General features: G+C 35.4%; 2 long non-coding RNA genes across 12 annotated transcripts; both read right to left on the bottom strand.

Annotated features, from left to right (window-relative positions):
- Positions 1 to 11,605: 11,605 nt before the first annotated feature.
- On the bottom strand, positions 11,606 to 16,234 carry LOC145122677 (uncharacterized). 7 transcript variants are annotated; one of them, XR_013714700.1, is made up of 8 exons: positions 15,975 to 16,233; positions 15,725 to 15,856; positions 14,458 to 14,595; positions 14,250 to 14,304; positions 14,044 to 14,111; positions 13,601 to 13,895; positions 12,925 to 13,462; positions 11,607 to 11,692 (listed from the first exon to the last, which is right to left on the bottom strand). It is a non-coding gene; the product is annotated as an uncharacterized LOC145122677 (long non-coding RNA). The 7 variants fall into 7 exon arrangements; XR_013714701.1 differs by having other exon boundaries at positions 11,608 to 11,692; positions 14,250 to 14,297; XR_013714697.1 differs by having other exon boundaries at positions 11,606 to 11,692; positions 14,044 to 14,304; positions 15,975 to 16,234.
- Positions 16,235 to 16,444: 210 nt separating this feature from the next.
- LOC145121234 (uncharacterized) lies at positions 16,445 to 20,745 on the bottom strand. 5 transcript variants are annotated; one of them, XR_013714551.1, is made up of 6 exons: positions 20,481 to 20,745; positions 19,565 to 19,924; positions 19,286 to 19,456; positions 19,002 to 19,057; positions 18,104 to 18,267; positions 16,445 to 17,300 (listed from the first exon to the last, which is right to left on the bottom strand). It is a non-coding gene; the product is annotated as an uncharacterized LOC145121234 (long non-coding RNA). The 5 variants fall into 5 exon arrangements; XR_013714549.1 differs by having other exon boundaries at positions 16,447 to 17,300; positions 18,104 to 18,254; positions 19,286 to 19,924; XR_013714550.1 differs by having other exon boundaries at positions 16,447 to 17,300; positions 19,286 to 19,918.
- Between the last annotated feature and the right edge of the window lie 3,085 nt (positions 20,746 to 23,830).

Below are 23,830 nucleotides of genomic sequence, written 5' to 3'. Positions count from 1 at the left end.
ATCACTGTACACCTAAGAGTACAGTATTGAAGTAGAGCCTCACAATTCTGTATAATCTTGTTTACAAGCTAGAAACAGTATAAAACAGTAATTATTCTTGAATAAATGTACTTTATACTTCTGAGAAAACATATAACATAAACTAAATCGGCCATAGTTTATATATTCATCCATGAAATCTGATTTGGTAGAAACTGCCTAGAGGGTTATCCCAAACTATACCCATTATAGTTTACTAGTGTTGTTATGGAAAATGTTTTGTAAAACCTTTCTGAAAGCTATGAAGTGAGATTTCCAAAATAACAATTTCCCTTATGCTCAACATATTACAGAAGGGATAAAATATCCGAGTAAGTTATTAAACATGGAAATCATTAAGTTGTATTAATAAGTTTAAAACTTAATAAAATACTTTGAGTTTGGCTTGTATTCCCCCCTGAAAACATTAAAAACACGGAAAATGTAGGGGTATGAACTCACCTGTAGTGAGTGGTTCTGACGTGTGGTTGGAAGAGGAGTGCAGAGTGTCAGGTGTATCCTTGAGCACACAATGATCCTATCAGACACATATAGACATGTATGTGTATGAATTTAGTGTATAGACGACTAAATAAGAAGGGTAACACCCTTATTGGCTAGGAAACTCTAAGATTTATGGAATACAATCACATATGATTGCATAACTAGGGTATATGGCCACCCTATAGAGCTTACGGTCAAAGAGGTATGACCATTGGAGTTCACGGTCCAAGTGTTCACGGTCTTGGAGTTCACGGTCTTAGTGTTTACAATTTTAGTGTTTACGGTCCAATGACCTTACGGTCATGGAGTTCACGGTCTAATGACCTTACGGTCATAAGGTTTACGGTCCATGGGTTTACGGTCATTGAAGGGTGTACGGTCTAAGGAGATACACTAGACCGTAAACTCATCAATCTTGCACAAATGATGGTTTTCAAGGGCTTCATTCAAAGGCATCGGATTCTAGGGACCATGCTTAGCCTTAGGAAGGGTAAAGGCTATAAGAACACCCTTTATACGGGTTTACGGTCTATGAAGATTCATAGGACCGTAAACTCTTTTGTTCAAGCAATAGAGGGATTATCTTAAGTCCAAAATGAAGGATTTAACTCGATTCATGAAGGAGAAGAGGAAACGTACGGTTTTTGAAGGCCAAGAAGGTGTTTTTGGTCCAAACACAACCATGTTCTTGAGGATCCCTTGAGCAAAACTCGAAAATTGTATAGAGAGAGAGAGAGAGAGAGTCTTTGGAGTGTTTAAAATGTGAATTGAAGGCCAAATACTCTATATATATATATATGGTAGAATTCTCGGTCAATGGGGGGGTCCACCTGACCGTAAACAGGTTCACGGTCTACACGAGTTTACGGTTACCTGACCGTAGACTCAAGGTCTCGACCGTAAGCTCCTTTTTGAGGAGGTTTACGGTTGCTAGGTAGTTTAGAACTTAGACTGGCACTTCCAAATGCTAATTCCTTGGATTCACTAGAGTTAGAATACTCAAAACAGGTTCCAAACAGAGATAACTGGAAACAAAATGAGTCTAACACTGATAAATTTGAATGTTTACACAAGTTAGAAATTTCGGGTTGTCACATCATCCCCCCGTTAGAGGGAATTTCGTCCCGAAATTCGAACATAGACTACAAATCATGAATTAGGAAAGAGATGCGGATACTTCTGTTTCATTTGATCTTCGCGCTCCCAAGTGAATTCAGGTCCCCGCTTGGCATTCCAGCGAACCTTCACTATCGGGATGCGACTTTGTTTCGTTCGCTTGATCTCTCTATCCATGATTTCGGCCGGTTCTTCTACAAAGTTGAGGTTATCGTTGATTTCAATCTCATCGAGTGTCCCATGATGTGCCGAAGTCGATGACGCAGGCTCTCAACATATCTTCCAATGTCTGAATTGTTCTCTCACTCTGTCCATCTGTCTGAGGATGATAAGTCGTGCTCATATCCAATTTAGTTCCAAGAGCCTTCTGTAGTGATTGCCAAAATCTCGAGGTAAACCTGCTATCTCGGTCGGAGATAATGGATACAGGTACCCCATGAAGGCGAACTATCTCTTGAATGTAGATCCTCGTGAGTCTCTCTATCTTGAAGTTTTCTTTGATTGGCAGGAAGTGGGCAGACTTTGTCAACCGATCGACAATTACCCAAATGGGGTCATGCCCACTCGGAGATCTGGGTAACTTGGTGATAAAATCCATGGTTATCCTTTCCCACTTCCACTCAGGTATTTCCGGCTGCTGAAGTAAACCTGAGGGCTTTTGATACTCTACCTTCACCTTGGCGCAAGTCAAGCACTTACCCACGAAAGTAGCAATTTCTGCTTTCATGTTTGGCCACCAATAAAGTTGTTTGAGATCCAGATACATCTTATCTGAACCTGGGTGAACGGAGTATTTAGTATTGTGAGCTTCATGCATGACAACCTCTCTGTACCCGCCGAACTTTGGGGTCCAGATCCGGTTCATTAAATAGTACACTCCGTCTCCCTTGATCTCCAAGTTCTTGTCCATTCCCCGCAAGGCTTCATCCGCCACTTTCTCTGGTTTCAAGGCTTCCAGCTGAGCCTCTCTGATTTGCACGGATAAATGGGAATGAATAGTCATCGTTAATGCTTTCACCTTTCGCCCTGAATGCTCCTTCCGACTGAGGGCATCTGCTACCACGTTGGCCTTGCCGGGATGGTAGCGAATTTTGCACTCGTAGTCACTGAGTAACTCTACCCATCTCCGTTGCCTCATGTTTAGCTCCTTCTGATCGAAGATGTGCTGCAAGCTCTTATGGTCGGTGAAAATAGTGCACTTGGTTCCATAGAGATAGTGTCTCCAGATTTTTAATGCAAAGACCACTGCTCCCAACTCTAGATCGTGAGTTGTGTAATTGACCTCGTGCGTTTTTAACTGCCTCGAGGCGTAGGCGATAACCTTTCCTCGTTGCATGAGCACACACCCTAGGCCCTGATTGGATGCATCACAGTAGACAACGAAGTCCTCCGTCCTTTCGGGCAGGGACAAGATAGGTGTGCTGCACAGGGCCTGCTTCAATGTTTGAAATGCAATGTCTTGCTTGGCTCCCCAACTAAAGGTTACACCTTTCTGTGTTAGGGTAGTTAATGGCTTAGCGATTCTGGAGAAGTTATGGATGAACCTGCGATAATAGCCCGCGCGGGAAGGAAACTTAAAGAAAGAGTATGCTGAATCTAATCGCGAAGATGGATTGCAATCGCATGGTTCGAAGATCGGATTCTTGAGCTACTACTTAGGAGTTATGATAGACTGCTAGAAAATATGTAATAGCATAGTTTTCATTTAAATTTGCATTGTAAGGAAAAAGTATTTTCTGCATTTTTAATAAATAAATAAAATTTTGTTTTATTTTATATCTCCTTGCATTGGAATTTATGGAAAATTGATGTTTGTATGTTTCTAGCAATAATGGAAATATGGATTTGATTCTTTCATTTGTGGTAGTGTCTAAATTTACCAAATAAGGAAAGATTCTCATCACCCAAGTTTTCAATTGGACCGAAACTTGGAATCATGCAAGTTGTATGATGAATGAGAATTTTAATCTTTGGAAAATTAAGACTAATTCCTTGTTCACATGTAAATGTGAATCAATTGAAGGACTAAGGGATCGAGTACACATTCTTGTGCACTGGTCAAGTCCATCACAAAAGATCGATAAGGCTATTCGTCATGATTTACTAAATTTTAGTAAATATGGTTATACTTACAAGTTTAAGTATAATTTTGAAGCATTGGAAAAGTTTCGATGTATGGCAGAACGAATGAGAAGAATCAAATTTGGCAGAAAGATAAAAGTTTCTCAAATCTAGAAAAATGGGAGAGTACTTTAGTATCATGTTTTATGATCATCTTAATGATTGTGAGACCATTTTACAATTCATCCTCTAGGTACATCTTAGTGCATTCTTATGGCTAAGAAGAGGAGTCATGAATTATTGAAATGGTTAAATCAAGAAGGTGATACATACTTCGTTCAAAAACAAGTCTTAGAGTCATACTCCAAGATTGTAATTTGAGTGACACATCTTAAAGAAGTTTTATTAACACTTGTCAAATGTAAGAGTAAAATATGTCCTACTCTTGTACATTTGAAATTGGTAAGTTGTGATGTTTTGGTTAAAACAGAGACCAACTTAGGCCAATTGTGTGAAGTTTTGTCTTGATAAGAATCCGCACTATCTCTTGAATATTTATTTGTCAAGGAATTGGTCTTGGCAAGAGAGTCTTATATGTCTAGAGGACAGTGGGAGTCTTAAAGATCTTGAAAAAGCTTCAAGATCTAATCAAGAATAAAAACCTTTAGTTTATCACTAGCACACGACGTGAGGTTTATAACCTATCGTGTTGACATATTCCTATTTCTGTGCCCATTCCAGTTAAAGTTGGCTTTGCATATGAGTTCTGAGAGTTCTCAATTGGTTGCATAACAACTTGGAAGCAATGGCAGGCCCTTGTGCTGCCAGGTGGCAAGAAGTTAAGATTACATAAGTTCAGTCCATATGAGTTTGGATTTGTCACTAACCTTGTCTTGTGATTATGTTTTTGACAAATTCACATGGATAGGAACACATACACCATAAAATCTAAGTGCCATAAGGTTTCTCTCCGATTCATGAAAATGATGGTGAGGAAACGCTTTCACTAAGTAGATTTTAAGTAGATAGCAATTGTGATATTTGCATTCTCAAAGTCGTTAGTGGAGTGCGTGTGGTTAACCGGCACACTAACATGGACCTGTGAGGAATGGCAAAGGTCTAAACAATTGAGACTGTGATTACGGCATCCCTTTTCATAGTTCTGAAATTGTTTAGACACACATGTGTGCTATCTAAGGAAAGGTGTATGATTTTGATAAAGTTTTATCAAAGCATTTCGTATCAGAAGTCTGAACTTTGGTAAGAAAGTCAATAAAGTATTGGTTTCTAGAAGTCCAGCTGATTTCTGAGTACATGTCAAAGCTAGTGGGAGCATAAGTGTTATGTTAATAATCATCATGCAAGTGGGAGTATGATAATTATAATAAGTGTTGCAAGTTAGCAATGTTAATTATAGAAACACAAAAGTTTCAATTAGGAAAAGTTGTTTTGCTATAATTAAGGGAGAGGAAATTATACTTCATTTCAAATCTAAAAGCTTAGATCGTGAGATTTTAATCAAATTTAGTGAAGTATATATATGAATGTTATGTTGGAATGGTTCAACATAAGGACATTCTATATATGGGAACATTATTTGCGTTCTAAAATTCGATTATGATTATGGCATCCCTTTTCATAATCTGAATTATAAGAACATGGAAAATTGAAATAGAAATATTATAGCAAAAGACTGGTCTAGTATCATGTCTTTATGTGAGACATCATGAATCATGTCCCATATGCTTCGGATATAGGATCGATTGCATGTGCTATAATATTCATATGTTCTAAATCCTTCCAAATGCCTATGGCATTAAGAGGGAAAAAGTACTAGAACTGGATATGACTAAAGTGATTAAGTAATTGTCGAGGACAATATAAGGTTTACCAAAGATTGGGTGCTCAGGGACAGTTGGAAGTATGGTGTATATTTTTGGAGAGGACCATATTGACATATTCTGAAAAGAGGCAACTCTTGTTCAGAAGTGATAGTCAAAATGGGAATGTGGAAATGTTCCCATAGGTGGAAGTTATTCTTTAGATCTATGTAAGATTAGGAAACTTAATGCAAGAAGGATGTTTAAAGCAATGTACTTTGAATATGGAACTTCGTTTCCATGGAGTTGATCTCCATTGGAATACTCTGTAATGACTGTTGACAAGTCTTTGTGACTTTGTGCATAATCATTACAAGAGGATCAGTGCATATAAGTTTAAAATCTAACAGATTTCAATAAATGGCAGGAATTTGGAATCCTTGCATTTGCGGTAAGGATTTGGGATTGTGAAATGAGAATCATTGGAATTATGTTCAATCGATCTATTTCACAAGTAAAAGATCACAGACAAATTTAGTGTGCATACTTGGTGTATGGCATAACTAATGTTAGGGAAAACATAGTGTGCATACTTGGTGTATGGCATGACTATTGTTTGGATAAACATAGTGTGCATGCTTGGAGCATGGCATGACTATTATTTTGATTCAAGTATAAAGTTGATTAGTTGAAACATTATACAATGAATAATGTGTAATCAATATGGTGATAAATAAAAGGTGTTCTATTTATATTCATAAGTTCTGAGACCATACTGGATTCGATTATTCTTATGTTTCACTTTGCATGTTTTGACTTCTAGAATAACTAGGTCATTCTTCCCGAATGACTAAGTTATTCAAACCATCCACAGTCGATAATACGTTGGAAGTAGGTATTAAGGCAAGACTGTCATGAATTGGGTTTGTAGATGTCTAAGGTGTTGGACATAGCAAGAGTTGCTACAACATTCATGAGTGCTCCTGGAAAGAGATTCGAGTATTGGATTCAACCCACGCTCATTTGAATCACTTCATGGATTTTATCACGAGTGAATCATGAGACGATAATATCTTATATTCTTCAAACCTAGAGATATGAGTTGTTGACTATGAGTTGGTTATACATTGATGCACGAAAACGCATTGGTAACTCGATGTTATAAAACGTGCCTTTGTGTATGATTCAACAAGTAGTAGAACAAGCATATGAGTTGAAGTTTATTCATTCCTTTTACCCTTGTAGGGATAAAAGCGATATCTGTGGGCCCCTCGATGATTAGTGATGACACCCCTAAGTGCTTGGCCAAGCCTGGACTGATTTGATTTGTTCAATTAGTCAGTCGTCATAAATCGGAAATCGGGAAACAACAGATGGACAGAGAGAATGATTATAATCCATGTCTTAGTCCATATGATATCTAGAATGGAGGAATATATGATCCCTTATCTAATGGACGCGTCATTGATTTGTTCAGAGTACGTCAGCGGCTTTAAGAGCTACGATTGCTAGTCGGGTTTTGGAGTCATACGTAATAATAGTTTTAGACTTATCCAAGTGGGAGACTATTGGATTAGATGTGTAAGTCCATAACTATTATTGGTATGTATTCGAACCAACTTGGCATGGTCCATTTGGGTTGCATGGCATCGGAACAATTGGATAGACAAAATGAGAAAAAGGATACTTATGATTTATATTAATATATTATAAGTTCTAATATATTAATATGAAATCATATTATTTAATTAGTATTGATCAAGAATTAATTTAGAATTAATTTAGTGATAAAAAGGAACTAATTAAATATGGACTCTTATATATATATATATATATATATATATATATATATATATATATATGTGTGTGTGTGTGTGTGTGTGTGTGTGTGTGGTGGGCCAAGTTCATTTAGGTTGGGCTAAGCTTTCATGGATAGTCCATGGAGTGTTTAACCCATGGATCCTATGGAAATGAAAGGTCATGGGTATTAGGGTTTACATGAATGTAACCTTAATCCTTCACACTATATAAAGAGGTCTATGGTTCATGAAATGGGTTGAGTGCTAGACACTAGTGTGTGTACACAAAGAGGGAAAACTGATTTCATGAGTGTGAACCTAAGTTTCCTTATTCTCTAGTTATTCCAAGGGTTCTTGGTGTTGTGTGAACCATTTGAGGTGCAACACTTGAGGCACTAGGCTCTTAAAGGTTCAAGACTTCAAGCTCCATCAAAAGGTATGTCATTCTACTAGATTCTTGAAATATAGTTACTTCTTATTATGCTAGTTAGGATGAAACCTTGGAATATTGAATATTTTCATGTATAATAGAGAAAACATAGATCCAAGGTTTCTTGAAGTCGCACCACCTGATCTCCTATTCGAGCTTATTACCTACTACTGGATCCCTGAGAATACAAGGTAATTTAAAAAGGTCAACATAAAAATGTTGGTGAGTTCATAAGTATATTTGAGAAAATGATTTGTATAACTTTGTAATCACAAGAAAATCTTGTATTTTCTTAAAATAGTTTGGTATGCTTGTGTCCGACCTTGTATTAATGCATGTGTGTTATTGTTTAATAGAATGCCAAAAGTGATTGAAGAGAATGTAAATAAAATGCCCCCAGACAACCCTATGTTGCCTGTAAAAGAAGAAAAGAATAGTCTCCCGTAAATTTCATAATGTTAATTCCTCTAAGTGAGCCGTCATAACCATACTAACTAATGACAATTTCGTCTGTCTTGGCGTTGGTGGACACCGACGGAAAAATAGATTAAGGTTATCGTCACATTAGACTAATGTAGTCTATCTGTAGTGAACAACTCAGGTGTGGGGTGTCATCCCCGTATAGATCTATACACAAAACCCCGCTCTCCCTCCAACAGACTCTGATTATAACTACAGGCTACGATCGTACACTCAATATGTGTTAACCGACACGTCTCACTAGATCCTTAATCAAATTTTACGCGAAGAGAAACATATAAACTCATTCCGGGCCCAATGAACCATGTAAGCAGACCACTAAGTCTCACTAAACACATGATTCATTTTCAGGCCCGAAAGGAATGAGATTCTATAACATGGACCCAAAATATATGTAAAAGGACAACTAAGGCCCATTTCACATGTAAGGTATTTACAAGCCCAAATAGCACGAAATTAGTATCCAATGTCCGGCGCGCATGTTAATGGGTCAGTGAGGCCCAATAAACATATGAATAGTATTCAGGACCTATCAAGCATATTAATGGGCTACTAAAGCCCAATATTATACGAATGGCAAAATTAGTCCGTTTGTTATTTTATTGCTAGTATTAGTTCAATTATTTGTCAAATTGACTTAAAAATACCACTTTTGTAATCATATATATTAAATGTACATAAGTTAACATGTCTAGATTATTTAAAAGTATGTATAAGTCATATAAACTTGCATCTAACAAACGTATAAACACTTTTAGTAAGTTAAAACAATTTTCTGATTTTTGGCATTTACGTCTCTATTTTTAGAAAAATTATAGAAAAATCATTGTAAGTCGAAATTTGGATCCGTCAACTCTGAGAGTTTAGAAAATGACTCTACTTTCTTCATAATTTTTATTATAATTTTTAGTGATCTCAAACCAATGTGAAAATGTTCATCTTCACATACTGGTCCGAAATACTTCCTGAAATGATAGGCAGTTTTGTAAAAATCGTCAAAAATTGTAGAAAAATCGTATGAATGCGTGAGAGTAGCCATTTTAAAGGTATAAACCTGAACCTTTTGCATGTAAAACAGTTTTGAAAAATATTACCATAAAGTTGGTCAAAACAGTCCGTAACTAGACCAAAACTTTTCTGTTAAAAGCTGATTTTTGAGTTTAGGTTATGGGATTTTGAACACAACACTTGTTTTTGCTATTTTGAGTGTATAAATCTCAGATCTGCAAGTTTACATGACAACATATACTTTTCTCATAGTTTTTATGAAGATCTAAATGATAAACTTCATATTTTTAACATATTTTTAGATTTATGAAGTAAACACCACATAATCACCAAATAAATCATGAAAAACACACATAGTCATGCATATACACATAGATCTACACAAAACAACTTGTATTCTCCCCCAAAACTTAGTAAAAACTAAAAATAGGGGGTATGAACTCACCTTGAAGATTTCAAGTGGTAAAATGAGAAGAAAGCAGTTGTTGGACCTAGCTTGGTGTAGTTTTGAAGATCACTCGAAATTGGATGGAGTTCTAAGAGTCATACACACGAAAATGGTGGGCGAATGGAGTGATCTTAAGAACAAACATGAAACAAACACTTTGAGTTTCATAAAGATCTTACCTAGTTTGTGAGTTTTGAAGAAGGCTCCTTCCTTGAAGATGATCTTGAAATTTTTGAGGGAGAATGGGAGGATTTGGGAGTGTTTGGAGAGTAAATTGGAATTTTATTTTTGTGAGTGAGTGTGATGTGTTGTGGCCGAGAGTTTAAGATGGGGAATAGGAAGGATTAGTTTAGTGGTTATTACATGAAAGTTCAACATCTTGAACCTAGATATATGGGGGTTTTTTGCATAGATATACAACATATTTTAATGAGGTGTCAAGTATTAGGATAATCCCCTTTCTTTTTTTTACACAAGTCCTAGCCAAACCCTATAGGGTTTTCGGCCCAAAGGAAGGCCCAAAAGAAGTGTTATCGGCCCAATAAGGTTTAAAAAGGCTTTTGGCCCAATAAGGCTAAGTGAAGAGGTAATCGGCCCAATAGGGCCCAATAAAGAAGTCGTGGCCCAATTAAGGGATTTGGGTCGAAAATTCTTGGGCTAGGGCCCAAAAATGCTTGGATTTGGCTTATTGGATCGAGTTTTTGGGCTTATACAAGGAATTTATATTGTTTAGGAATTCACATCTTAACCTAATTTTCTTTTGCCAGTTGTGACAACTTGTACACTGGGCGTTCTCTATATCCGCCACCCATCGTCGACTAACAATGGGGTCCCTGACCCAGAAAAACTCCTGCACCCCGCACGCCTTGAACTCTCGGAACGGGCCCCGACCTGGCCCGCAACAATATCGGCTCTGAATGCCCTGATCCTCTCCTCCATGATCTCCATCATACCCTCCTTGACTGTCCCAAAGATAACTCTGGTAGCGTCAAGGATGCCCCCTCGTAAACTCGGCTGCAATGAGCTCACACAACCTCTGGTCAATGGGCTCGGTACCATCGCCCGACCCAGATCCAGATCCCGATCCTGATCCCCCAGCTCCATGTCGTGTCACCACCATACTGAACTGCAATGTCATAAATCATAATGATCAGGATATCCAAAAAGGGAGCCTCCCACACCGGTCCTCCTTAGAGCTTCTAGATCGAACATCAGTTCGGGTATAGGTCCAGTGCTTTCAGTAGTACGGGCCCAATACTACCTTCCACACCTACCTGTACCTTCCCCAAGGCTCTATCGGATAACTCCAATTCGTCCCATAAAAAACGTATCCCACAAGCTACAATCATCACTCAAATCCTAGGTTATCCTAAGATTTGCTCTACCCACATCAATCAGACCAATCATAACAGGTTGCCTTTATGCATGCAAATTATACACAGAAAAGGATCAAATAGAATTTCGAATAAGAGATTCTATCGTAGGACCACAACCAGACAAGGAACAGGAAATAAGGCCAAATCAATCATTCTAAGGCTATAAGCTCCTAACCGTATACAATTTTAAAAGCATACACATAGCAAGATCCATACGATTATCATAACTCAAATATCAATATAACATGGCTAACATATTGGGGAATTACTTACTTGGCTCGGCCGATCACGCGCATTGCACTCTCTTCTTTTCCACTTAAAAAGTTTTTAACTTTTATTTTTGAAAACAATTTTACCATTTCCTTAGTTTGAGTCCTGACACACCCGAGAGTGTGCCCGAATCCCTCAAACTAAGGCTCTGATACCAACTTGTAACGACCCGATTTTCAAAAAAAAAAATTCATTTTTAAATAGTCAAAAATACTTTCAATAAACCATAAAATCTCAATACAATTGTTTTCAAATTCTTAACAATAACAATATTATTTCAAATCATCAGTGTCCCATAAAAATGTCGGGGATAGAGTACATGTTGTGCCATCAAGCATTGCCCTTGCCCTTGGGCTCAGTGCCTGAAACAAATCCACAAACTGTAAGCTAATGCTTAGTGAGTTCCCCAGAGCATACCCATACACAATTTACGTAACACATATCATATTAGCTATAAAAGCTTCATATATCACATAAGCCATGCATACAAACATATAAGGAAGCCATGGAAACCCTCCAGTGTCTTACATATAGTGCCACTGGAACCCCCACGTGGTCTTAACTACCTGCCATGGGAACCCCCACATGGTCTTCACTACCAAGCAAATATCATACAAACTAAACATGCAAATATAATAGGATGCCATGGAATCCCTCCAAGGTCTTACACCAAATGTCATGGGAACCCCCACGTGGTCTCAGTCTACTTCTACGGGAACCCCCTGGGGTCTTCCTTGCAAATGGCATACTAACATAACGCATAATCAATCGACAATCCACATATCATAAAATGGGTCGGCCTTGGTGCCTTAGACCTATTGGTATGGTGAGAAGACTCGCCTCTCGCGAAGGCTGAACTGACAAGATAAAATCAGATAAGTCTCACGCACTACTCCAACTCAACTGCCTATAATCATCATGTGATTAACTTGTCACAAATCCCGAAATACCCTAAACGCCCTCAAAGTCAACCCTGGTCAAATTCAAAGTCAACAGTCAAGGTCAACAGTCCATGTTGACCTCAACTCGTCGAGTGCATCCAGCAACTCGTCAAGTTCCTCCCGAGTCCATTCCACTGAATCCCGAGTCAACTCGCCGAGTCACCTAAGTGACTCGTCGAGTTCATCAAATGTCCAGAAAACCAAAAGTCCATGCAGACCAAAACTCTAATCCTTCACTGCACTCATTCAGAATCTCGAAAACGGGTAAACCCTACCCGACTCGTTGATTCGACTAAGGGACTCGACGAGTTCCTTCAGTCCTTTCCAGTGGGATCCAAGGCCCCAAACTTCAGATCCAACCTCCCCTAGTGTAGTTACCACATAAACTTGCAAACTTTACGTGCATGCAAGGTCTCACAAGGCTAAAACATCAAAACTAAGCTTCCTACAAGGTTTTAGTGCATGGAAAGGGCCTAAGATGGATAAAGTGAGCAACTTTATGTCATTGAGGACCTAGAGATGTCCAGATTTGGAACCATATCCTTGTGATAAGTCCAAATCCGAGTATGACATCCTTTTTGGCACCAAAAGTGACCATTTACTTCAAAGAAAAGGAATCTAAGCAACTAAAGATCAAGATAGTGACTTTATACCTCAAGATGGTTGCCAATACATAGTAGATGTCGGATCTATTGCTTCTCTCCTTGCTCCTTCTTCTTCAAGCTCAAAAATCCTTCACAACCACACCAAAATCACTCTCAAAAGCTCTCTATCTCTCTCTCACTCAAGAAGGTGCAAGGCTCAAACTAGGGTTTCTCTAGCTGTAGGAATGATAGAAGAGGCTGCAAATGAGCCATAAGTTCTTTAAATAGGGTACAAACCCTTGAAAATTAGGGTTTCTCTTTACAGTGCCTACTCGTCGAGTCGGGTCCTCCGACTCGTCGAGTAGGTCTGAAGTCTCGCGTCCTCATAGTAACCTCTACTCGACGAGTTGGAGCTCCCCAACTCCCCGAGTCCATGCACAAAACCCTAAAAATTAGATAAATTAAATAATACCTGGAACAGGTGTTACAATTGTTATAGATATATTACATAAATAAAAATCCTTTTACATGGTTCCCTAATCATCAAAATTGAATATTCAATACAAATACACAAACAACCATAGATGCTCAACAAAAACGAGACAACCTGCAAAATCAAATTTATAAACAACTTGATTAACATTAAAGTCTCTTGTATGAAATCTCATTCTATCTCTAATTTTTGACCAACTAGAGATTTAAATAGAACATGAATCCTCATGGTAATTGGATTAGAGGTGTTTACCACTAAAGAAGATGCCAAGGTCCCTCCTCTGGCCCATTATCATAACAGTCCTCACTGGTATGTAGGTGAAAAGATTGAAGATTTGCTGCAAGAAACATAACATTTGGTTGTTAGATTCATGCCAAAAGGGTAAATAACTCATAACCTTGAAACAATTTCAAGTGTTTATAGACTCCTAATAGAACAAATATCCTGCTTCTTTTGCTGTATGGGCACAACTGGAGTAGCTCCAAAGTCTGTCCCACCTCACATTCCTGCTGTTATCAACACAAGATCCGATCCCTTTCAACTGTTGCTGCATATTTTAAAGGCAACATCACATATACGAACATATGATTCAGGGATACAATCAAATAATATAAAAACATATAAATATAGATTTGCATACTCACAATGAAATTGTAGAAGTAAATTAGAACAGAAAGTGAAGCAACTAAAAGTACCTTGATATCGACATTGAAAACAAACACCAACCAATTGTACTGTTTTAAGATTCTAGATTTTGAATGAACTGCTCAAGGAAGAACTTACTCTCAGTTAGTGTTTTTCCCTCATAAGACCATACATTAATTGTGGTATTTTCTTGAGTTCTTTAGACAAAAAATGATAATAATAAAAATAAAGAACCAATGATCGAACTACCACATACATGCATAGGGGTGAAACATATTGAATTTGTCAACTTCCTGCCAGATGTCTGAAAGCTTTTCATACGATAGAAAATTAAAATAAAAGTCACAAAAAAACCTGATTTAAAGCATATAATAGAATAAAAGAAGTAAAAAGCTCATAACTATGGAAAAAAATTGAATTCCTTGACCAGATTGGTAAAGAAACAAAAATATATCAACGTTCACCTTTTCAGCAATGTGGATGACTCGTTTTTAAAATATGGATGACTTCTTTAAGGTTTAAAGACTACTGCTTGCTATAAAATATAGAGGAGAACTTTGCTTGAGAATAAGGGCAATTACGGAAATCATTTTTCCCAACACCTGTTAGATGGTAACCATAATAAGTTAGCAACGATATCAATAGTAAATAAACTACCTATATAGATTATCCAATTTTATGACATTGGAAAAAACAAAAAGAAATATGAACATAAGGTTGTAATCTTTGCTGTTAAACTCCTGAAAGAAAAATAAACTATTGATTTAGGGTTAAATGCTACAATTAGAAAGATTGCAACTTTTTGTAACTTGTAAACCAGCCTCAGCTTTTGAAATATATAATCAAGGTCCAATTTCATGGACTTTAAGAGACGTGTATTTGTATAAAGATCAATTGACACCTCTGCATAACAATGTTCTGAATAGTATTAAATTGTGAATTAAGGATATAAATTTTTACAATCTGTAATGATGTTTCTGAATCATTTACATGTAATTTGTCAACATTTTCCCTCTTATTAACCAAGAGACTGATGACCACAAGAGTAATAAAAGTAATGCTATATCGATACTTTCTGACACAACATGATAGAAGAACACAAACATCTTCCAAAATAAAGATAAAAAAATCTTTTTTTTGGGTGGGGGATTATAAATAGTAAGAGGATGCTAAATTTGGCACAAAAACAAATTCCAATCCATGAGACTGGATAGATAAATGCAATGAATCATTTAGAAAGAAGACCTATGAAAGATTCTCAAGGGTACTACGACATTTTCATGTTGATTGTGGAATTGAAGTACAAAACAGCCTAATTTCCAATCAATATTAATTCATGAACTGGCATAAATAAACGCAAGCATAAAGATAAACATATAAACACACAAACATACACAGAGTACATGTTTGAGTGGGAGGGGGGATGTAAAAAGCATACAGATCGGGAAAGCAAATTCAAAAATCAGAAAGATGCCCCAAGATGCAAAGCACGATATTGAAAGGAAAATATTACATCTAAATTTGATACATATCTGAAATCTATTATTGCAATAGAGCATACGGTAAGACTTTACAAACCCTAAATTGAAACAGGGCATAGTTTTAACATAGTAACACTAAATCGTACCCATACAAACAATCAAACCAATACTTTTATTTTCGAACAAAGAACATAATATGTACAATATTGTTAATTTCATCAATTAAGGTAAAACTTTAACTTCGAATTACCTCTATTCTTCTCATGATCTCATTAATCCTATGTCGGTCGATTGTAAGTGTGGTTGGAATTTATTTAGGGCTCAGATCAAGAAGTTCATCAAGGTAGAGGCGGAGTCGGTGTTTTCTACTTCCCCTTTGTTCCTGCGGCAAGTCAAGTCATTGATTTGATTTCGTGGAGATAAGAAAGAGAAGATGGATTTAGGGCTTCGAAGCACCAGCCACATAACATAGAAAGAATGAAAGAGGATAAACAAATTACCTGAAATCGTGATTCTTACCACAAAATTCATGAGATACGCCAGACGATCGAAGCAGTAGGTACATGGAGCTGATAGAAGGAGATAGAAGCGGCGGTTTGTGGAAAACGCGGCAACCGGACTTAGGGTTGTAAGCGAGTCGAGCTACTCGGAATCGACTCGTTAAAATCTCGACTCGAGATCGAATTAAACGAGCATGAGCCAAGCTCGAGCCTAAATATGAGGCTCGTTTATTAAACGAGCTCGAGTCGAGCTTCAATTCATGGGCTCGCGAGCTTAAACGAACTTAAACGAGCACATATATATATATATATATATATATATATATATATATATATATATATATATATATATATATATATATAGAGAGAGGGGCTCGTTTAGGCTCGATTAGGCTCGCGAGCCCACTAAATTGATCACGAGCCGAGCTCGAGCTTCATTTTAATGCTCGAGCTCGAGCTTCCTCAAAATTAAACGAGCCGACCTCAAGCTTGGTCAGCCTCGGGCTCGGCTCGGCTCGTTTATACCCCTAACTGGACGGACCACTGTCTCCGGCACAAGGCAATCTACAAAAAGGGTTCGTAAAATGGAGCAGTGGAGAAAGCCATGAACAGTAAGTTGATTTTTTTACTTGTGTGGGGCAGCAAAAGGGAGTAAAAAAAACTATTAGGCCAGAGGAAGTGGTAACACTCTTAATACCTTGCCATGTCACTTTTGTTAGTGCCACATCATTTTTTTGTCTTAAAACCTAATTCTTAGCATTTCATAGGGAGTGTTAACACTCCTAGCATTTCATTTTTTTTCTTTTTCAAATTTAATTAATTATATTTTTTTAATACACAAACATTTAATATTACAAAAATTCTATTTTTTTAAATACAAACACTTAATATTTAAATAAAAAATGTTACACTAATTTAAAACATACTGGATTTTGTATTTGAACAAAAAATACTAAACTACCGAAACTTTGGGGACCAAATATGTAAATTCTTTATATTCTTCGCTAATTCTCTTCCCCAATCCAATATCGGGTTTAAACACAGCAGGTTTAAACGCAGCAAGTTTTAACGCAACAAGTTTTAGCAACAAAAATTGAAGCTTCGACACCTCTCATTTGCCAAGAACGGAGGGATTTTTTTATGAATTTGCCAAATGTGAAATGGGATCACCAATCACTGCAAGCCAAATTCTCTTTCTCCTCTCGCTATACTCCTAGCGACTCACCGGTAGCGAGCTTCATAGCGTGCGCTAGGGGCGGTGTGTAGCATGCTTAGCGAGCGTTTTTAGCGGCCGACTCCTTTCAGCCTTAAAAGAGATATATGACCCTGAAATTTTTTATATTTTATATAAATGACTAAATCAAAACTATTAAAAGAACTTTAATAAAAATTGGGGTTTTCTATAAGGACCCCACATTCTGATTTGATTTTTTGTTTTTGTTGTTGTTGTTTTTTTTTTTTTTGTCTTTTTCCTATTTTGTTTTTTTGTTGTTTTTAATTCTTTTTTAATTTATTATTATTATTATTATTAATATTAACCTTATTATTATTATTATATTAAATATTATTATTTTTATTGTTATAAATTCCGCACAAAATTTTAACATTCGGACGACATTATAAATTCCAACGGCTATGTAAAATCGGTTTTTAAATATATTTTTTTATTTTTTAATATTATTATTTTTATTGTTATTATTATTAAAAATTGCGAATAACATTTTATAAATCGAACATTATAAATTTGAACGACTATATAAAATCGGAACAATTCAAAGTTTGTCCCTATTAATTATGGATATTAATTGGTACAGTATTACAATTGTGTGGTGCGATATGCGGATTGAAAGCATTTTAATATTAATATAGCCACTCGAATTTATAATGTCATCCGAATGTTAAAATTTTATGCAAAATTTATAATAATAATAATAATAATAATAATAATAATAATAATAATAATTAAAAAAGAATTAAAAAAACAAAATTGGAAAACAAAATAAACAACAAAAGACAAAAAAAGAAAAAAAAATAATGTCAAATCAAATGTCAAAATTTTGATTTGATTAATTTTAAGGGGGGTAAAAATGGTTAAGGGGGTACTTATAGCACAACCCTAAATTGAGCACCTGGAGAATTCGGGTGAAGCATTCTTTTTGTCTTTGAGAAGGTTGACAAAAATGAACTTTTCGTGTTATATCAGTGGTCCCATCAAGATACTGGCCCCACTGTAAGAAGAGATTATGTGTATCCACTATGCTACAACTCTCGGGTTCTGCTCTATAATGTATAACTAGAAGGAAGTCAATGGCGCCGTTGGCGCTGATTTTGATATCATTGGGAAAAAATAGCAACATTCTTTCAATTATTGTTCACTATAGCATCCTACTTTTTTTGTGTTATTATAACATTGTACTTTGAAAATTCAACCTACTTATCGCAATGTTGAATGTGTAAATGGGTACATTTTTCAAAGAACAAAATATTGAAAGTACAATGCTATAAGTGGGTACATTTTTCAAAGTATAATGTCCTAATAAGATATATATATATATATATATATATATATATATATATATATATATAACTGAAATGATTTTTCAAAGCACAATGTGTTAATCAGAAAAAAAAAATTGAAAGTGTAAAGCTTAAAATAAGAAATAAAAATTTCTTGCATTTAATGCTACAGTAGGGGTATTTTGGTCCAAATTTCTATCCATATCTGACTACAATTCCAAATCTCGTGTTCATGCTACAACTGCTTTTACGTGGAAAAAAAAAACAGCACAAGCATGCATGAAAGGTCCCTGTGTCAAAAAAGATTACCACCAATTACCAGTTTTACCCTTTACCACATCTATGTTGCCAATGAAGCGGTTAAAAGGGTTATTAAAGGCAACGATCATTTTTTTAAGACTAAGTGCTTTATAATTTCTTTTACCGATGATTGCAAATATGTAATTTATTATAAAGATGCAAGTATGTTGCTATTGTATGCAATTTGCCCAAAAGAAAATCAAAACTCACAATTAATTCGGTCCATCCAAGAGTGTGGTTTTCAAGATTGTATAAGACGAGGTTACCTACAAAATGGAATGGAATTTAATAGCTAAGATTAACTAACTTTTTAAGTTATATTTGTATTTAAATAATTTTCTTTTGTTGTAAATGCAATTAAACAAAATCATGTCAGATGTGTATTATCTTGTCGACATTATTCTTTTCAATTGACAATATTTAAGTGTTTTATTGCAATTAAGAGAGAAAGGTTAGGAAGAAAAAGAAAATGATGGGAGAGATTTGAAACTTACTTTCTTCATCTAATTCCAGAAGGTTGTAAGAAATATTAACCTCTTTGTGCAGTTATTTCATCCAATTAAATCAAAACGTTACTTACAAGCAATGTAAATAGTAAGAGTTAACTCCAAAAAGTGTCTGTAGGGGGGAAATGGAAATTTTGCATGCCAAGTAGGATGCTTAACCTGCACAAATCGAATTTTTAAATGGCATAAGATCATGATGTTGAAAATAAAGTCCAACATAAAAAAAGCATATAAATAAAATAAAAGTTTAACTTCCAACCCATTTACCTCTCTACAATGGTACTTACCATTAGACCTTGAAGTCGAGATGAATAAAATGTAAGGATATGAACCATATTAAAACTGTCAAATTGACCATATGCTTTAAGGCTTTAGACAAAGAGTTTAAGCCATTAGATTTTGCACACAATCAAGTCTAATAAGACAAGCATACACACTTAATAAGAGGATGAAGGAAACCAATCTAAACATGGTCGCAACATGATGTTCTTATCCCGTTCGCTCTCGTCATCCTTCTGTGTCACGTTGTCCTTGCTTCATCCGCTATTCTCGAAGCTTCAGGCCTCTTGTTGCTCTGTAGACATGTAACTATGAAGGCAGATTTTTACCATTTAGTTTCACCTGTTGCTACACAATTTTATTACAATAATCATAAATCAAATTATAATAATCAGTTTCTTCAGGTGATTATAATGTAAATTACTTTTTTTTTCAATTAGGATAGTACAGAGTCCAACATGTACTTCTTTAATTCCTCTAAATTTTCCAATTCACAAAAACGATTTTTTACATTTGAATCTTTTTGAACCTGAATGACAATGTTAAATTTCCAGGTGATGTTCATGTTCCCCTTCTTTCAAAAATAAAATCTCAGTTTTTGCAAAGGACTTTCGGTTATTAGATTCTTTGAATGGAAATTAGGATTTTGCTAGTTTAGAGATAATGACTTAATTTTAGATAGAAAACCAAGTGATTAAAATCACATAGTCATGATTTAGGTGTAGACTTGCAATTGAACCCCGTCAAGACAGAGTAGAAAACCTCATGGCTAAACAACAACCCAATTACAGTCACCCTTTGGGCGGTGATGGTGTGGTGGCAGAATCCGGCAACCATTGTTGCCGGTGGAGGCCATGAGTAGAATCGAACCCAAAAAAAAACATGCATGAGGCTAGAAACTTACCTACACGATGTATGGCAGGAATACACACCAAAATCGCAGCTTTATGTAAAGTCGACAGAAGCATAGAACAACAGATGTTCGCCGGAATTGCTACCCTTTCCGGAAAAATCCGCCACAGTCTCATCTCTCACTCCCGTTGTTTCTGTCGCTCGGTATCTCTATCCGGTATATTCACTTGACTGGGAGGCAGGAGGTCGAAATGGAGAAAACAAAGACGGAGAAATAAATCAGAAGGAAGGTAGAAGAAGGTTGGAGAAGGGGTTTCTTGCATTTGTATATGATTGGTGAGGCAAGGCGGTGGAAGATAATAAGGGAGGCAAGTGTAACATTAAAAAATTGTTGTGGCAAATTTTTAAAACCCAGAGAAATTTGTGGCATAAATCTAAATCTAAAAACCTTCCTGTTCACCAACCCTCTTGTGAATATATATATATATATATATATATATATATATATATATATATATATATATATATATATATATATATATATATATATATATAATAGCACCATTTGCACCAGAAGCTGTGAGGTTAAAATGATAATTTTCTTATACAAGTTAATTTCTGATTTGTGAATGATAGGGGGCAAATGTGGCATACCACTTATAGTATCAAAAAGGGTTCACTTATGCAGGGCAACAAAAGGGAGTAAAAAAAGCACAACGGTTTTAGATAAAAAGAAATCAATTTTTTTTACTAACTAGAAAGGTTACCTCTGCTACGCGGGGGCCAGAAGCTTTCAATGTTGTTTCCGAATTGATAAATATGACAGACATAAAAAGTGCAAGGATGAAAAGTCCGGGCTTTGCCCCGGACAAAAAATGTAAAAGTTTTGACTGCAAGGACCAGAAGTGTGAAAATGGCTAAAGAATTAAAGGGGTAGGAATTAGCAACTTTTTAGAAAAGGGATCAAAGTTGTCAAACCGTTAAAGTTTTGTGGTCAAACTTTAAATATTAAAAGGTTCCAAAAAATGTAAAAATATTGATTGCAAGGACCAAAAGTGTCAAAATGGGTAAAGAATAATGAGTAAAGTTGCCAAAAAAATCCAAATTTAGTATTCCTAACTTCCAACAATAATACAGGGACCAATTCTGCCAAAAAAATGGGAAGTTGAATGGAACACAAACAAAAGGACATGAATAAATTAATTAAAGAAGTATAGGGACCGGATATGTAAATGAAGGGACCAAACCTGGACAAAATATGCCAACTTTACTATTCCTTTCTTCCACAACTTTAATATATATATAATAATGACACTGCTCATAAGGAGAGTGTGTTTTAATTATATGTAATGACAGTGTTCATAAGGACAGTGTGTTTTAATTATATGTTTAAATAAGAATAAATAAAAAATTATAATAATATGTAAAGAATTTTATTAATCATAATTAAATTATGATTAAAAATCATAACATAATTAAAAACAGTAATTTATTTTTTTTGGTAAAATATTTTTTTGTATTTTACTACAAAAATATATTCCGTAACTAATTGACTACGAAATATTCCGTAGCCACATAGCTACGGATTTAGATTCCGTAGTTATTTTGAAATTTCAAAAACAACTTAGATACACAAATAACAACTGTTAACCTTTCCGTTACAAGTTCTGTTGTAGATTAGCTATAGATTTTTATTGTGTAGCAAATTTTCGTAACAAAGTAGCTACGAATTTCTATTATGTAACAAACTAGCTATGTATTTTTATTCCGTAACTGATTTTGTAGCCAACTAACTACGAAAATGGATTACGTAACAAGTTCCGTAGCAAACTAGCTACAACCAACAACCATGTAGTATATTTCATAGTAAAATAGCTACAAATTTTGATTTTGTAGCAACAATTCAAGATTTAGCTACGGAAATGCAACCCCGTAGCTATTTCCGTAGAAAAATAGTTACGGCCAACCATTTTGTAGCATATTCCGTAGTATAATATCTACAGATTTTGATTACGTAGTAACTTTTTGTAGTTATTCCTAGTTTAGCTACGGAATGTAACTTCGTAGCCATTTCCATAGCAAAATAGCTACGAAAAGTCATTTTGTAGCACATTTCGTAATAGAATAGCTATGAATTTCAATTCCGTAGCAAGTTTTCGTAGCTATTTAGGATTTTTCTTGTAATAAAATTTTTTAAACTAAAGATACACATTTATACAAAAAGCCTTATAAACCACACAACCACATGAGTATGTCCCACCCATCGAAATTCTTCAAGTGTAGAACCAATTCAAATCGACACAGATCTGGGTTAGATTTAGATCCACACAAACCAAATCGAAAAAAATAAAAACTTACAATAACGATTCTGGAGAAAGATAGAAAGACAAAATGGTGAGAAATAGAGGAGTGGATGTTGGTGCAAGGTTGCGGTACTAGAGACTGCAAAACTGGGTGTGTGTGGAGGTAGATGACGAATGAAGATGTTTTGGAAAGAAGAAGGGAGGAGTGTGTCTGGTTATATTGATGGTAGTTGTAGTGATTATGGGTCTAACATTTGAGAGTGGTGTAGCAGTTGCAATGGTGGTGGTACGATGGCTTAGCAGTTCCAGAGGCCAAACCCTAAAACTAACTGAGAGAGAAAGTTTCTATGAAAGAGGAAACGGTTGAGCAAATCATTACTTTTAAAAGTCAGTTGAGAGATGTTCGATCTATGTGAAATGTATTTGGAACCCTTGGATTGTAGAGAGCGATACATGTGACATGTATTTGGAACCATTGATGTCCCATTCTTCCACTTTACTTTTTGATTCGTGCATTTTATGGTTGTACCTCTTAAACTCGAATCTTAAATTTAAGACATAATGCATATAACCCTTGTACATATATATATATATATATATATATATATATATATATATATATATATATATATATATATATATATATATATATATACTAGTGGGATACCCGCGCGATGCGGCGACATCAGATGGTTCCTTTCAGTAGATAATTTTCATACAATGATTAGTTTCCTTATGGCAGTCACTTGGTTTCATTTCAATTCATAATTTCTAGAATTGATCTATACATATGTTGAATTGATCTATACATATGATTAGTCTTGAATTGATCTATACATATGTTGATACTCCCGAGATGAACTTGAATAGATTTTTAAATACTAAAATCATATATTCTCAAGCAATTTTGTTGTCTTTCATTGAGAGGCTAGTCTTAATTAACTGTGAAAATGAATTGTTATGGAATAAAACCTTGTTATATCAACTTAATAATTCTAGTTATATCAATTTTATAATTCTTAGTGTTATTTCCTTGTTATATCAATTTAATATTATATAAATATTCATCTGGTTTAAGTAGAAGATTCGTACTAAAAAA

The sequence above is a fragment of the Lactuca virosa genome, chromosome 6 (assembly GCF_052849685.1).
Source record: "Lactuca virosa cultivar CGN04683 chromosome 6, Lactuca_virosa_CGN04683_v6, whole genome shotgun sequence".
In the NCBI taxonomy this organism is placed as follows: Eukaryota; Viridiplantae; Streptophyta; class Magnoliopsida; order Asterales; family Asteraceae; genus Lactuca; species Lactuca virosa.
Note: the sequence above shows the minus strand (reverse complement) of the source record. Positions and strands in the feature narration are given on the sequence as shown.